General features: G+C 42.7%; 1 protein-coding gene across 1 annotated transcript in view; it reads left to right on the top strand.

Moving 5' to 3' along the window:
* Positions 1-4053: 4053 nt before the first annotated feature.
* Positions 4054-16384, top strand: part of PPM1A (protein phosphatase, Mg2+/Mn2+ dependent 1A) — a 35000-nt gene continuing 22669 nt past the window's right edge. The window contains exon 1 of the mRNA XM_064460995.1: positions 4054-4732. The gene's annotated coding sequence lies outside the window, so the exon portion shown is untranslated. The remainder of the gene's footprint in view (positions 4733-16384) is intronic.

Genomic DNA, 16384 nt, shown 5'->3' with positions numbered 1-16384 from the left:
ATTACTAGCATCTGTTTTTAACAAATGTCCTAACTGTTTGAATGTTGTTTTAAAAAGCTATCAGGAGAGCATAAATCTCGTCTCAGAGGGGCCAAAGTGTGGCAGTTTCCATAGCACTTTTCAAGACTCTAGCAGAAAGCAAGTATTGTCAGAACTGCTACATTTCAAGAATGCGGGACATTGGCATACCACGTTCTTCAGAAGTCCAAAGTCTTTGTGACATCTCCCAGATAAATTCAGCTTGGATATAGGATACACCCTAGGTGTGTGCTTTTGATGATTTAAACATCATGTGGTTATTAATCATAGCTACAGTACTGGCATTTTATGGAGCTCCCAATGGCACAGCTGCCTGAGCAGACACCTACAGATGTCATCACACTAGGGTGTTGCAGGAATAGTACCAAGAAGACGTAAAGCCTGCAGCGCAGTCATCCAGCTAGCTCTTAGATTCTAAAAATAGGCACAGCCCACTGGAGGAGATGGGGCAGGGCATCAGTACTTCACAAGCCAAGTATAAAGTTCTGGCAAGTTCACAGTCGCACTGTTACAGGCCACAAGTATCATGAGTAGGAGGATTTCTATTAGATAACAGCTAAGCACCACAGGTAAATAATTAATTTTAGCCATCTAAAAATTAAGGGTCTGGCCTGGGTGGTCATCTCAGCTTCTTCTGTAGTCACAGAAACTACAGGGGAGAAAAAGTCAGCATCAGAAGGCAACTCGCCCAACCTGCTTTAGACACCAACGTAAGCATGGGAGTGATGATCATCTGAAGGCACCTGCCTCTCTCTGCTGAACCAAGACAGCCTGGGCAACAGCTTGATTATATGGCTAATATCTAGGTGAGTGTTATTAGGTGATATAAATCCTATTCCAAACAAAGCAAAAACCCCACAGTCTACCAGCTTTTAGGCTCCAGAGTAATTTAAAATACATTATTTCCCATCTATGTCAAATGCTCATGGTAGACAATAAGAGAAGCAGGGATGATAAGTAAGGGAAGCTGAAACCAAAAGGCTGTACTTGTCCTGACCTTTTGAACAAACCACATATGAGACACTGAAAGAAGTACAGCTTTTTCACTTAGAGATCAAGAAATCTAAATCATGCAACACAACAGTTAATATTTGTCCCCTCTTTAAACAATATACAGACAAAATTCCAATACTTCATGATACACCTTAATATAAAAGAAGTTTAACCAACTGGTATTAAAACCAAAAAAGTTAAAAGGAGCATTGGGCAACATGCAGAGATTACAGCAGACTCGTACAGAATATGGCCACTGCGATGGAAACTGATTCCAAGACGCAGTTAAATTGCCGTGTGATCCCAGTGGTAACTGCAGTCCCAAATTCTCTTTTTATGGGAAATTATGTCATTGGGAACAGCTTCATTGGACAAAGTGTGGAATTTTCTGAATTGACAGTTTCAATTAATATGTTGGACAAACCCATCCTCTTGCCTGCAATAACCAAGTGTGCATAGATGGCAAATATCTATTTAGATACATAGATTATTTTTTTTTAGATATACTCTTGCCAAGTACCATCCATCTAAAGACTTTTTTAAAGCTGTAACAGGAAGCAGGAAAAAAAATCTTCTAAAAATAATATTCTCTAAAAATATCCTGTGGAACTGCACACCATTTTAAATATGCTTTATTGTGCTAACAGAAATTTCTCATTGCAAGCAGTGAAATATGATTCTTCTCAATAATTCAGTCATGGTTTATGATGCAGTGTTGAAAGCATTTTGCAGTGGTTCTTGTTAGTGCCTCCTTGCCTGAGGTGCTAATGACTCTAGTGACTACAGGTCCCATCAGCTGGATTCCACCTTGAGCTAACGCTGAAGGGAAAACGGAGTTGTATGCTGGGAGATGTAGTCTCATCAGCTACAAACATCCACAGTTGAGGCATACCTTACACACAGCTGGTTTATCCTAATTAAATATGGATTTCTTTTAAATATTTATTACCATTGTCAGTACAACAGGCCCAGCAAAACTAGCAAACTAAATAAAAGTTACACTTTAAGAAAATACTGTGGTAATTTGACTCCATCCAATTTCCCAAGAAAAACATATAAATAGAAAATGACAGCAGCAAACTCTGCTGTCATTACATTCCTGCAGCTTAAAACTAGGGCATCGCAAAAAAGCCGGGCCATGTTTTCCTTCACTTTTATTTAAAAAAAAAACAACACACAAAGCCACAGCTGTAGGAAACACAGAATCTCAGTGAAATCCACAATTGTATACATTTCAAAGTGTGAGGAGAGATTTATTGAAGTGGAAAAGGAGGGTGAAAATTAATTTTATGTTTAAGTGCAGAGGTTAGAGAAGCATGGCACACGCCAGCAGTAACAACTCTGCATAATCTCTACCTTGTCAGTGTATTGCTGAAGTCTGGGGGGGGTGGGGAAGTTTTTAAAAGCAGTTTTTAAAATCTGAACTGCATCAGAATTGTAACTAATTGTCTTTGGATACCAAGGGGAAATTCAAAATTGCCTTGACAAATATGGGAATTACTCCACAACCTTCCAAAATCTCCCTTTCATTGTGGAATACGCAGCATATTTTCTGCACACCCCAAAATATTTTCAGAATACTTCGCATTTGAACTTCCCTGAAGGTTTGTTTCCACTAACAAATTTTGTTGTGTTTAACTACAGTTCGAAGGCCTGAAATAGTTAACACAACATCGAGCCCTACTGAGTGGTGTTCAGTATCGTGCTAACAAACACAATTAGGATGAATACAGCGTGATCAGCTCCAAACGTACAGTTCAGTCGCAGCCAGCAATGGAAACTGGAGGTTTTGTAATCACCCCGAAACAGTCAGTTTATCTATTACAGGAAAGGCCTACAACGGTGAGGTTTTGTTATATTTGTTACAGCTTTTTTAGCTATCTCCAGGTAGGGCTATGCTGGTTTTGTAGGTCTTATCTGCACAAGAGGCCTCAATTAACTGTCTTCAGTCCTCGGCTGAAGCTGCGCTGACTGTCATCCCAGATGGCTGGGGAAACATAACCAGCAATTTGAGGGCTTTCCAAACATTCAGTTTAGGGAAACTTTAACATATGGTTGTTTGCTCTGATTGCTGTTAACGATGGAAACTATGTAAAATAGAGAGCTTTCCTGATTCCGTAACTAACTACACGCTTCACCTTTCCCCAGCCCTCTTCCGTATCTCCCTCTGTAGACAGGTCCTCCTTCACAGCCTCAAAACTACCACGCATCCCCGTTAGAAGCACTCCTCGCATCCATTCCACCTTCAAAAACCCCCAGCACCGTGATCTAACCCTGGCTTGCTGGAACTCGCCGGACGGAGGGCGTGTGTCCCCCCGAATCACCCCCCTGCCAGCCAGGCCCCGCTCCTGCCGTCCGCCTCCCCGTTACACGTAACAGAGGTTTGTCGAAGAGCTGCTCCAGATTTGCTCCCGCCAGACTGCCGGGGGGAGTCGCTCCCTCAACACCCTCCCGTCCCTTTTGTCAACAGGCCAGCCTCCATCAAAGGGTAGCTGAAAATCATGGGATTATTAAGCCCATTATGCGTTCATTACTGGTAATCCGCCGCTGATTTTGCCAGCAGTTGTGCTTTCAGCAGGGAAGCCTGCAGGGCTCTGGTTTAGCCGGGTAAGAGGATATCGCAGCGTGTCCCTGCGGGGACGGGAGAGGAGCAAGTTGGCTTCTCCTCAGCCCGGCGAGGAGCGAGGGGCGCCGCGAGCGGCGCCCGTCGGCTCCTCACGGGGACGAGACACAACGCCGGGGCTGGGCCCGGGCCCGGGCCCGCTGCCCGATCCCTCGGCGAGCGGCGAGCTTCAGGGACCAGGAGCCGGAGCGGGTCCGGGAGCAAGATCGCTCCCCACCGCTCGCCCCACCCTCTCCCCTCAGGGAAGTGGGCGGTGCCGACGACGTCTCCAACCCCCGCCCCGCCCGACCTCGCGCCTCTCCCCGACGCCTTGCGCATGCTCAGTGCGGCCCAGGCCCGGAGGGGGCGGGTCAGGGGACGGAGGGTGATGTAATACCTCTAACGGCTTCGTTCCACCCACCATCCCCTCCTCCTCCCGCCGACATCCGGGTTTCCCGCCCGCTAACGCCAGAGGCGGGTTTTTGCCCTGAAAGCCAGCGTTTGTCGCGTTTTTGGTGTTTTGTTGCTTTGTTTTTTTTTTAACGCCGCGCGCGCGCACTCGCTTCCCCCCCCCGCCCCCTGCGGCGCGCGCGCGCGGTGGCGGCGGCGCGCGGGGGAGGGGAGCGGCGGCGGCCGGCGCGCCTGCGCAAAGAAGAAGAGGAGGAGGAGGAGGAGGAGGAGGAGGAAGGCGAAGGCGGCGCAGTGCGTGTGTGTGCGCGCGCGGTGCCGAGGCGGGGGGGCGGACGGCGCTCCGCGGCGCTGCGCGGGTGGGCGCGGAGGAGCTCGGAGGGAGGGGGCCGGGGAGGGGGGCCCGGCGGCGGCCGGGCGGCGGCGGGCGCGGAGCGGAGGCGAGATGAGCGCTGGGCTCCCCCCGGGCAGTGAGCCGCCCTCCGCAGCCGCCGCCTGTGAATGAACTGAGGCGAGGCCGCCAGCCGGGTGCCCCCCATTCCTCCTCCTCCTCCTTTCCCCTCTCCCCCGGCCGGCCCGCCCGCCGCGGCCGTCCCCGCCTGCCCCCGGCCTCCTCGCCCCCACGCACCTTCGGGAGCACGGCCCTGCCAGCCGCCATCAGCCGGCGTCCTCCGCCGCGGCCGGGGGGGGGTAAGTCGTGCTGCGCAGTGCGGGGCCCTCCGGCGGGCCGGGCCGAGGCGGGGTGGGGGGTGGCGGCGGCGGCGGCGGGGCGCTGGAGGGCGGCAGCCGCCGCCTGGGCCCTGGGGCCTGTAAACAGGCGGGGGTGGCCCTGCGGGAGTGCGGGGGGATCGGCCCTCCCGCAGCTCGGGTGAGGGGCCTGGCGCCATCCCCGCCGGCGGCGGCAGCCGGTACCGGGTCGAGGCGGTGAGAGGGAGGGAAATGGAGTGGCGGGCGGCGGGGGGCCGAGCCTGCCTGGAGTGCCGCTGCCGGGAGTCCCCCGCCCGGGTCTGAGGGTGGCCGGGATCGGCGGCGCAGCGCCTGCATTGCAGGCGGCTTTGCAAAAGGGTGGGGGGTGGCATGGCAGCCCCGTGGGGGGTGGGCATGGGGGGAGGAGGAGGAGCGCGAGCAGAGGGGTTTGAGCCCGGCCTAGGTAGCAGCAGCTTTACTTCTCTCCCCCCCTTCCTTTTCTTGGTCGATTCAGAGTTCATTTAATAATGGCTATAAACAGCCTCCTCTCCCATCACCACCCAAACGCTTGGGGCACGGCACTGGGGGAAAAAAAAAAAAAACCCAAAACGTATCTATTTATAAAGCACTCCACCCTAGTGAGGGTCGGAGCATCGAGTACTCCCCAAATAGTGACATTATTATGCAGCGGGCGGTTTTCCCTTGCCAACGCCTTACAGGCGTTTAAAGTTCGAGAGAGATTTCGCTGCCTTTGAAAACAATGTCGTGAGCAAAGGTTGTGCTGATGATCTGTGATCTGTCACAGCGCGCATGTTGAGATGGGGGAAAGTGTTCTCCTCGGTTAAAAAGTTGTGTAGTGATGTACTGGATAACTGGGATTGTGTGTTAAATGCCGGAGTCCTGAGCATACGTCTAACCTTTTTATTACATTAGCTACTATTATATTAGATACGGTACAACTTTAAGACTCAGTGCATATCAGTAGTTTCAGAAGAATTGATTTTGTAGACCTCTGTTCGTTATCTATTTGTATTTATATAGTACAATTAAAATATTTCCGTGTTGCCGTTGTTTATGGTAAAATTTTGTTGTTGCAAAACTGACCTTTAAGTTTACAGTAGTACTTGTGAGGAACTCGTTTTTTGCATTGTACCTTTTGTTAAATGGGAAAGTGCTGGCCATTCAGATCGCCTGTGTGGTAACCTCAAGGTATAAGGTCCTATATGTCATACAGAGGAACTTTTTTTTTTTTAAAGCAAAAGGCAGTTTTAGATCCTGAGAGTGGTAGGTTTCAAGGTAGGTGATGTGTTTTCCTTAGGTTGTGATGTTCAGCATCAGAATAAGTAGAACCATTTTATAATGTAGAAGTTCTAATCTGTGATTCTAGGAAATTACTTTCCAAATAAGAGCCTATGTAGCCCTTTGCTGAGCCTGTACGCGTACCATTTTAGTAGTTAGGTGGCTCAAGCAGGGCTTGTGAAGGACTAGTGAAATTGAAGTGAGATGGCTGCTGTTACTCAGGACTCTGCATGAATTGCCAAATGACCAAGAATTGTGCAAGTTCTGCCCACATTTCTCTGATAGCTCCCCTTCTGTTACTCCTCATAGTTTTTCTATTAATAACATCAGAGACAGGGGATGGGGGGGAAAAAACGTGGTCAACGAAGTTTTGTGTTTTACCTATCCAGTCAAAGTAGCAATCAAAGGAAAGGTGTTGAAGAAAGATTAATTTGATAGGTGTACCAGCATTTTTCACTGGGGGAGGGACAGCTGCCCTAAAGCTTTCCCTTCCAGGCTTTCCTGGGTTAACCTTTTGTACATAAGACTGGACTAAGGGTGAAAGACTCGCTGATGCATCATACCAATTATTAATGTTTTCCTCATGGACACAGCTATCTGATAAAACCCTCTGATAAACGTAGCTTGTACTGGAGAGAGCTGGTCTGTACTCTCAAGCTCTTCTGGCATAACTGTGTTTTGCTCGTATGCAGACGTGGCCTAGCTCTGGTTATTATGTTTAGTCCTTTGGTTGGTGGTTGGCTGGTAAATCTTTCCCCTTGAGGTACAGTAGAAAACTGTACCTGTTTCCCAAGTATTTACTTAACTGTCTATAGGTAAGCTGGAGATACTTTTTTTGAAACCAAGGAGGGGAGGTAGAAACGCCAAATGACTGGTGAAGCTTGCAGGTCTAAACAAGCAGAACTCAGCGCAATTTGAATTAAAGCAGAATACAAAAAAAGTTTTTTTCTATAAAATCAAGCTAGTTGCTCCTTATCTGGAGTGCAGCTTATGTAGTGAAGTTGAGTAACTCTTGCTGAGATAGCATTTTAAGACTTGTCGGTAAAATGCTTAAATATTTAACTCTGGCACAGTATAATTTGCAAACTTATGTAACTGGTATGTTTTTGTATGCAGCTGTCAATAAGAGATCTTGTTGCACTTTTCCTTTCTAGTGGAACTAGGAATACAAAGCAGCTGCTTTCACAAGATGACCTAAATAGAAGTCATTTAACAGTAATGTTTCTTCCTAAAATATAGACAATAATATTGACTTAATTTTGACATGTTCAAGTCTATTCTGATGTAAAAGTATTTTTTTACGTAATTAGCTAAGCAGAACGGCATTGGAGTTAAGTGATTGGATAATGCAGGTTGTGCTTTTAAATAAGAAACTTTTGGAATGGGAAGTAGTGTAAAATAATTGTTACTATTGAAGTCTTTAAAAAGAGTTGCAGGTCTGCAGAGACAAAACGAATACAATGTTTGAAGTCAGGACAATAGTGGCTTAGCATAGCTACACCTGAGCCAAACAACATTTATTCTTACCATTGCATGTGGCCCTTTGTAGATTTTTGCTCCTCTTTTTGCATATACTGTTCCTCACTTTACTTTGTTTTAAACATTGGTGTATCATCTGTAACTTTACATTATGCAACCTGTAGTCTCCTTTGTTCTTTTAAAAATTAAGCTCTTTTTGGATACTGCTTTGTTGCTGAATTCTTACTGACAGCTGTAGTTTTAGTCCCATGATCCAAATTTCAGTTAAAAATACTAGGATAAGAAATAAACTTCTGTAAGATTTAAACATGCTTAACTACAATGCTCTTTGTTGAAAGAATGGCAAATTGCAAAGTATAAAGTCCATGTAAACAATAAGTAGTCTGTGAAAAAATGCTGGTGATCCTAGGATATTTAGAAGATCCACAGAATGTGCATAAAATGATATTTTAATGGTATTTTATGTACATTCTATTAGCCAGTGCATGAAAATATTGTTTAAGAAGGATTCTTGTATTTGAGCTATGACGTGGAGTGTATCACAGTGGAGATGCATGATCTTCTTGTTGCTTCTTTATGTTGCTCCTGTTGCTACCTGTCTGTGAAGGAACAACTTGAGGTTTATTAAGGTTTAATATTGCTAGAGTAAATTACTTAAATCATAAGACTAAAAATATTTAGACCAAGGAAATTGTAATAGGGACAGGAGAAGAAAGCAAGTGTGAAACCATGGAAGAAAGCAGACTGGTTTTTGTTCCTGAATAGAGTAGTATCTAGCTGAGTGTTATTGGTGCTAAACTGATGCTGGAAGATCTGCTTTTCTATATTTCTGTCTGCTATAAGGTCTGGGTTTTTATTTTTCTGTCTGTGAAGCTCTGCTCTGTGTTAAACCACATACTAAGTTACAGATGTCTGTTAGGTCTCTACATTCTTTTCTGTTTGTGTTTAAACTGAACAAGCCTTTGTTTTACTGAGTGTTAATTTGAATTTTTTTTGTTTTCACATACTGGTAAAATTAACTAATGGATATTTCAGCTTACTACTGATCTCTACAGAAGAGAGTGTGTTTATATATATATGAAACAGTTGCTCAGATTTTTTAACAGCTCTTCTAAAAAGGTGTTTATATGTGACTAAACCAACAGAGTAAAAACTTCCCTCATCTACAGATAGCTCTGATGAAGTACACCTCTACTGTTCAAAGGGTAAACTTTATAGCAGTATATTAGCAAAAGAGCATCTAAGTGATACAAAGGAAAAACCAAAACTGGCCGATCAGGTTTCAATATGGAAATGTAGAGAAATGCTAGCAGTTTACACAGAGGAAAAAGTACATTAGCCTCCTTGTTGCTGACACCTTAGTTCTCGATTCAGGTAAGAATATTTTCATAGATAAAAAGGTCTCTGAAGTCTTCCAAGATAGTAGTTTGCAAACCCAAGAAACGCAAGTGTAACATGACTTGTATTCTGATAGCTGCAGTTTAAATAAAGCAAAGCACTTAAATGTGCTTACGCTGATACACCACGTGCGACTGAATTATGTGGGACTACTCAGATGTATGATGTTGCTCTCATGCTTAAATGCCTTGCTGGATTGTGACCTAGAGGATGAAATGTGCTTTCATGTTTGGGTCTCAGCTGTAACTTGAAGAATTTTCTGTATCTATGCATACAATTCATTTTAACTGCCAACTGTACTTTTGATCTGGACTTTGAATGGTAGTCTGGATTCTTCTTGATCATATATCATAGCTGTTTGTGCATAAAGTTCTGGTGTATTTTTCACTTGTGAAATACCCTAAAATGCAACAGCCGCAAGAACTGTGTAAACTCTGCCCAGGCACTTTGTGTTTGGAGATGAGACTAGGGCATTCTCCAGCTGCCTGCTAAGTAAAGTAAAATCCAGTCTTTGGAAAGTGGTACAGAATATAGAAAAATGTGGGCAGGTCACTGGTTAGTATTAAATTGTAGGAACATTTCATGAAGAAAGAATCAGTTTCTATCAGTGAATAATTTTCTGGTTCCCCCAATCAATTATAGTAAGTATTTGGACAGACCCTTCTTTAAAATCTACTATGGCCTCTAAAGAACCATTCTGAGGCTGTAGAATGAGGCCCTGTAAGCTAGGAAATGCTGGCCTTAGCACTGCTTGTATTTTGAAGAACAGGTGAATTTGGCAATATCCTCATTTAGTAACCAGAATATTGACAGCTGCAGTGAACTTGAGTTTGGACTCAGGGGAACGCCTTACTGCCCTGTTCATCATAGGCAAATCTGTCAACTCTGCATTGATAGTGGTAGAAGTGAACTGGGTAATCAGTGTGACCCTCAGAGGAAAGCCTTCTGTCCTGAAAGTTATTGTCTACATAAAAGGCTAAAACCATGGGGGTTTCCCCATGGTTTCTTTTTTTATATTTTTATGTAGTCTTGGGGGGGAAAGTCTGCTTTATTGTAGCAGTCATCATCTACCCTTGTTCTTTTAGTGAGAAAGGAATGCTGGGGATGTGAGGGCAAAATAACTTTGTAAATAAAAGCTTTGTGTGTGTACAAATGAACAAACTCTGGCTTTTCCTAAGCTTTGAGGATTTGACTTCCAGATCTTAATGTGCTTCTGGCATAGTTTTGATGTCATTTCCTTGCAAGCAAAGCCAGGGTACAGCTGTACACTTCAGAACATTTCCTATTTTATCCCACGTATAGTCATCAGGCTTTAAGTCACCTGTATGCTGCTTTCCTATATCCTCACCCGAATAGTTGTAATGTTGCTGAGATTAGAACCCCACAAATATTTTAATGTAAAATGAAAGGTCTGGGAAATTGCCTGTGTAACTTGCTTTGAATTATTTCATAATATTGAGTACTTGGCTAAACAGGAAATTTTACAGCCTTCATGCAAAAGTCATTTTCTAATCATTGGGTGCATGCATACTGGTTGTGTTTTCTCAAAATAGTTTATTTTTATTTTACTCTCAAACACTATCTGTATAAACTTTATTTTTGCTTGAGTTTTATTCTTCCACTTTGACAAATACGCATAAGACAAATCAGAAATAGGTGTTTGTTGAAGTTAGGAAGATCTGAAGTTTGAAAGCAGTGACCTTGGTGAGCAACTGGAGACACAAAGACTAAAGAGGAGATAGTGTAACGAATCCATGTGTTCAGTTTTCTTTAAGGTATATAGGACTGTATTAACCTCACCACAAACACCTTAAAATCTAAGTTATCGGTGAAACAGTGTGACACAAGGATGGTGGGATTCTGTAAGAAGTCGTATACATTACCACAGACGACGATACCAAATTATGTTAACTGTAAAAAAAGTGGCAGTTTCCTGAACTTGAGCAGCACAGGTGAGAGAGTGTGTGTGAGTGTAATATTTTTTTTGCTGTATTTCAGGAATGGTTCAATTAACGCACTTGGTGTTCTGTTATTTTTTAGATTTTTGTTATTCAAGCCTCCCTTTGGTTTTGGAGTCTTAGCAAATAATCCCATTGGGATGTTTTTCCATGTAGCATCTTTTTCCTGGTTTATTTTAACACTTCAGCTAAAACACTGGCAAAGACAATTTGTTGGCAGCTTGACTTCACTCCAGTGGCTTTTGAAAAACCTGAACAGCCCTGGTCATTCTAAGAAGTCATTCTGATTTAGAGGCTTTTTAACCCAAGAGCTTCACTTTCCTCTTTTGGGTAGTGGCAAGATGGGCTACGACTCTAGTTCTGTCTGATTTTTCCGAATAGATTTAGCTGACCTTGACAGAAAAGCAAATGCTTTTTGTTTAGTTGGTTTTTTTGCTTTCTGACCTAGAAATAGCAGTAGCATAGTGTGGTCCTTCCATTAAAGAAAACATTTCTCTATGAAGCTTCAACTTTTTTTAATGGCAGATATTGTTTGGTTGTTAATACTAGCAGTGAACAAAGTTACTGAGGCTTCAAGCTGTAAATGAGAGATTAAAAAAAGAAGTTTAAAGAACAGGGAATTTTTAGCTATTACCCGAAGCATTTGATATGTTCAGGTTTGTTCAGTTCTTGGACTTCGGTGGTTTGTACTCAAGAATTGTTGATTAGGCCCACAATGTCTGAGTGGGGTAATGTCGTGTTAGGACAGTAGATGACAGTGGCAGAGCACTCTTGCTTGTTATTACAAGTGATGGAAAAATTGTAATTCAACTTTTATGACTTGCTATAACTCCATTCTTCTGTGTGGTCTTTTTCTCTTTCCTTGTTGCCCATGTTTTCTTTCTGGTGAAACTATTGCTGTGTTCTGTTGGAATAGCTATGTAGCACTGTATGTTCTTTCTGACCTGAGCAGTTTGGCTGGAATTCTTACTTTCACTTGTTTGTCTTGCTCTTTCAAAAAATTTGAATCTTGCTGCATCTCATTGATACATAAAATGAAAAAAGGTCTTTCTTTCTCCCAGCCTCTGTCTACGTATACTGCAGCTTCGTTGGATCTTCCAGCTCCTTTTTACAGCGCTTGCTTCACTCAGGCTTCGAATTTTGGCTGGAGTCTGTAGGAGTTTGTGTGCTGTTAACAAAGCAGTCGTCTAATCTGTGTCTAAAAGGGGTGTCTTTTGTTTATCTTCCAACACTTTCAAGTAAGAAATCTTTAGAAAATGAAGTATAACCAGAAAGGTGCTGAACTAAACACCAGCATGGGCATGTTTTCTGCCTATTAATGCTTTCAAGCAAGGACCTTGGCTTTTTCATTCTCATACTGTTTAGACAGCAGCATATGAATTTATGCAGAGCCACCTCATTGATTTTCATAGTACTTGCTAATGCCATTTTGGTTGTCTACACATTTTTTCATAGTGATTGGGCTGCTTGTATTTTGATAGTGCTGACTAGTGGGTTTTTTCTTATGCATTCCCACCTCTAATTTGTAGTACAAATATTTAGAAAGAAGCAAGAATTCTGTCTGGGCCAGGAAATATTACCTTAATTGTGTTCTGAGAGTGCCAGTCATGTTAGGATCCTGATGAGCGACTGGTGCTTGTGGATGCAAGTTGTATCTCCTCTCAAAATCAATGTAGTGATTTTTCTGTTCCCAGCAGTGGTCCTAGTGATTCTAGAAATAAGTTATTTTCTTCAGTAACTGACCATAGAGCAAAATGAAAACAACTCCGTAAAGAAGTGTTGAAACTACATCACTGTCTTTCAAATTTCTGCAGGAGCAATTTGTTAGAGATGAATTGTCATCTTCAGTGTCCAGGGCTTCCTTTTTTTCAAAAGTCAGATTCCATACCTCTCCTCTGGAGAGAGTTTGAACCTCAGGTAATGTACATTCATATTGAGAATAGCAGCTCCTAGTTTAACCTTGGAACAGGTTTAGTTATCTGCAGGAAAGGTAGGTAGGAGCAGAAAAAGCTGTTTTAAGAAAAAGCTGAAACATGTTGGAAGAAGGGTGTTAACTTAGAAATGGTTACCTTCTGTGTTCCGGAAGACTTTTGGAGGCTTCAGCAATCCCCTCCTAAATCCCACAGACCCTGCCATACACATATGTGAAAAATCAATTGACATAGGAAAACAAGTGGGATAAAATATTTTGCTGCTTAGTATGGGAAGGCATTCAGAAGGGCTGTCAGCTCCTAGCAAGGAGAAAGGATTGTAAGCAGAAGTTATGTTTAAAAAACAAAACAACTTGCAAAACAACCTAGCTCAGTGAAATGGCAGTGCCTGCGGACCAGCTATCAAGAGGTCAGAGCTCATAGGTGTCTGTATCAGAGGTGCAGTGATTTCGTGTTTTCTGCTGTGGTATGAAGTTGTAATCGCTGCTGTGTATTAATTACAGGGAGAGAGGGAGGGTAAGTGGGGAAAGGTTGAAACAATTCATACTTCCCCTTGTACACAAAGTCATTAACTTGCTTACCTTTGGGTTGTTTTTTGCCCTGTCTCATTTGCGTCCACATATAGACATTCTTGCCTGTCTGAGGGCCTGTTTCTGAGAGCTTTGATATTTTTCTTCACCTTCTTTGAATTAATGTTTCCAGCTGTTTGCCTTTTCCTGTTCCCTTTGTCTGCCTCATGCTCCTACATCTGTCCTAAACCAAAAAATTGTTAATGTTATTACAAACTTTCTTACCCCTACAGTTAGTTGCGTATTATGTTCTCCTATTTGCAGTTGTTCTACTGAAATGTAGTGCAGGCTACAGTTGCATCTCCAAGAAGCAAGAAGCAAGTATTCTGATGGGGAAATTGTGTATTAGTCCATGTTTATTAAAAAAGCCCTATTTCTGTCCTTTTACTTCTGTTTCTTAGATAATACGTATCTTCTAGTTGGCCGCGTATTCCTGTGTCTGAAAGTACATATTCAGAAACATCAACTGTAATTTTTGGTACTTTACTGATGTTGTTGAACCATGAGTGCCAGAACTCAATCATATAGCCTCCAATAGTTTTTAAATAGTTTCACTGGCAAGAAGCTTTTTCATTACTTCATTCAGCCCATGACTGTGGTGTAATTATATCTCCTCATCTGTGTGTTCTGTTTTATTTTAATCATTCTTCCAATCCCTGGGATGATCTCTGACATGTTGTTTGTTAACATTAATTGATTTGGGGCATCCATTATGTACTCTGTTTTTCATTCAATGGGCGCTAACTGCTGAACGTTTCCACATTTGCACAATTACGTGCTGACTGGTTACTGCAGCTGGCCTGCTTAAGGCAGGGGGAGAAGCACCACAGATCAGATTGGAGTTGAAGTGATCAAGCCCCCATTTTCTAGCCAATAGCAGTCTCTATAATTTGGTGACTTGCTCTGTGTCCTGTAGTTCACGTAAAGGTTGTAATCTTTCTTTATGGTGCTTGTTACAACACAGGGCGTAATGCCACTTGGAGAATTGTTCCAGGAAATTGGAGTATGGTGACATTGCTTAGCTTAGTTTGAACAAGTGCCAGTGACTTCAGTGTGGTTCATATAAGCAGCTTATCTTAGTGGAAGGAATACAACTCAAACATTGTTTAAAAAGAATTGTTAAATTACATATTGTTAAAGTTTCAGGTGGGGGTGGTTGGCCTTCTTGGACAAGACAATCCTTGTCTGAATTACTTGAAAAAATGTCTTTTTACAGGGGTACATGGAGTTACATTCACTGTCCTTCGTGAACAATTTAAGACATGCCGCCTTCTGAACCATCAAGCAAATAGCAAAACAGTAAAATTTATTTGCATGTGTATCAGAAGATGTTATAGACAGGTATAGCTGTCTGGATAGCACAACTTGAGGGGCAAAGAGATCTAATACATTCCAGTAATGTATCTGTAGTATGTGTATCCATGGTCGCATATACTGATTGCCCTCCATGTCTTTGCCACTCTGTTCTCTAGTTGTGTATTTTCAAGGGGTTTAGCTACTGACTCTTTGGCATGCTCCATTCATGATTTCAGTTTTGTTTCTAATGCAGCAGTCCTTTGAATTTTGGCACCCTAATGTTTTATCCGAGATCTTGTTACTTGTGTTGATTCTTCTAGGCCTTGTACAGTGTTCTTGCTTTTCTGTCTGCAAACTGCAACTTGAGTTTTTCGTGCACCTGCTGGAGGCTGTCCTTCAGTTTGACGTCCACAAAATCAGTGTTTCAGAAGTCATGGTTTAGATACACTCATAGATGTGTCCTCTGCATATTCATTTATATGCGTAGGGGTCCATTTCCACTTTTAGTTTTGTTCAGAAGCCTCTGTCTTCAGAGCCAAAATTCAGGAACTTAGACTGTAGAAAGCTCTTCACTTTTAGGAGAAACTAATGGAAGGCAGTGATATGGAGATGGTGAGCCATCTTTTAGTCAATCATCTTAGGTTAAAATTGAAGTTTGCTTGACTAATCGATGTGGCAGTTGCAGTGCCAGATGATATTTTAGAGTTACCATTTCTGAAGAGAATGTTGCGCCTCTGATCTTTTTACAGGGCACTGTTGCTTGTAATACTGTTCAGCATTGTACTTCTCTAAGAAGAAAAAAAAACAGTGGGTGGTGTATATTTGCCCCTAAACTTCATGACTGAAGTGTACTTTATCTTATTTTGGCTTTAATAGCAATAGGAAGAATGTCTGTCTCCTTTAGCACATATGTGCATCACTCAAGCATCCTGAAAGGTGAGGCTTCCAGAGTAGAGCACTGGTTCTGTGTCTCACTATGAGACTGCAGTTTTCTAACACAACTGCAGAAATGTGTGGCTGGGTTAAGAAGGGCAAGGGGGAGGGTAGTAAAATTATTTTGACAATAAGGGTCATAAGATGAGGATTCCAGTTGAGGAAGGTGACTAAAATACATGAGAGGGCGAAGTTAAACCATGTTAAGAATCTGTTGCTTTACTGCACATCATGTATGTGGGCTGTTTGGGTCTGACTTCTCTCTTTAGTGTTATTACATAACAAAGTCATGCTGTAACTTGGGCGCTTGCACCTGCTATAGGTTAATCTGATTTCCGTAGAGTTATGTGCTTAACTAAAGGTGTCATTCCGACTCAGTCAGTATAGTGCCCAAACCACCCCATGAAAGAATGAAGAACGTACTAGTGATTTAGGTAGACACTGACGTGTGAAAGATGTTTCCGTAGATATGGACTCAAAAACATATCTAAAAGATATTTTTAGTAGGAAGGAGCCACGGCTTGCTTATGTCAGGTGTTTTTGTCTGTGTATGTGGGTTTGTGTTCCTTTGAAAACTAGTTTTTTTATAACTAAGACTCTAAATTTTTCAGGTTTTAGCCATGCAAAAGGGGGGGAGGTAGTAGGTAGCCTCTGATTCATAAGAATACACAGATTAGTCATATTAATCTCAAATTTTTCTGAACAAGAATTGAAATTCTGGAAGAACTAAAGTCTTGGCATATTCATCCTATCTACAAGTAAACTACGCCTTACTTTCGGATACAGTGAGGA

Source organism: Phalacrocorax carbo, chromosome 9 (assembly GCF_963921805.1).
Source record: "Phalacrocorax carbo chromosome 9, bPhaCar2.1, whole genome shotgun sequence".
Lineage (NCBI taxonomy): Eukaryota > Metazoa > Chordata > Aves > Suliformes > Phalacrocoracidae > Phalacrocorax > Phalacrocorax carbo.
Note: the sequence above shows the minus strand (reverse complement) of the source record. Positions and strands in the feature narration are given on the sequence as shown.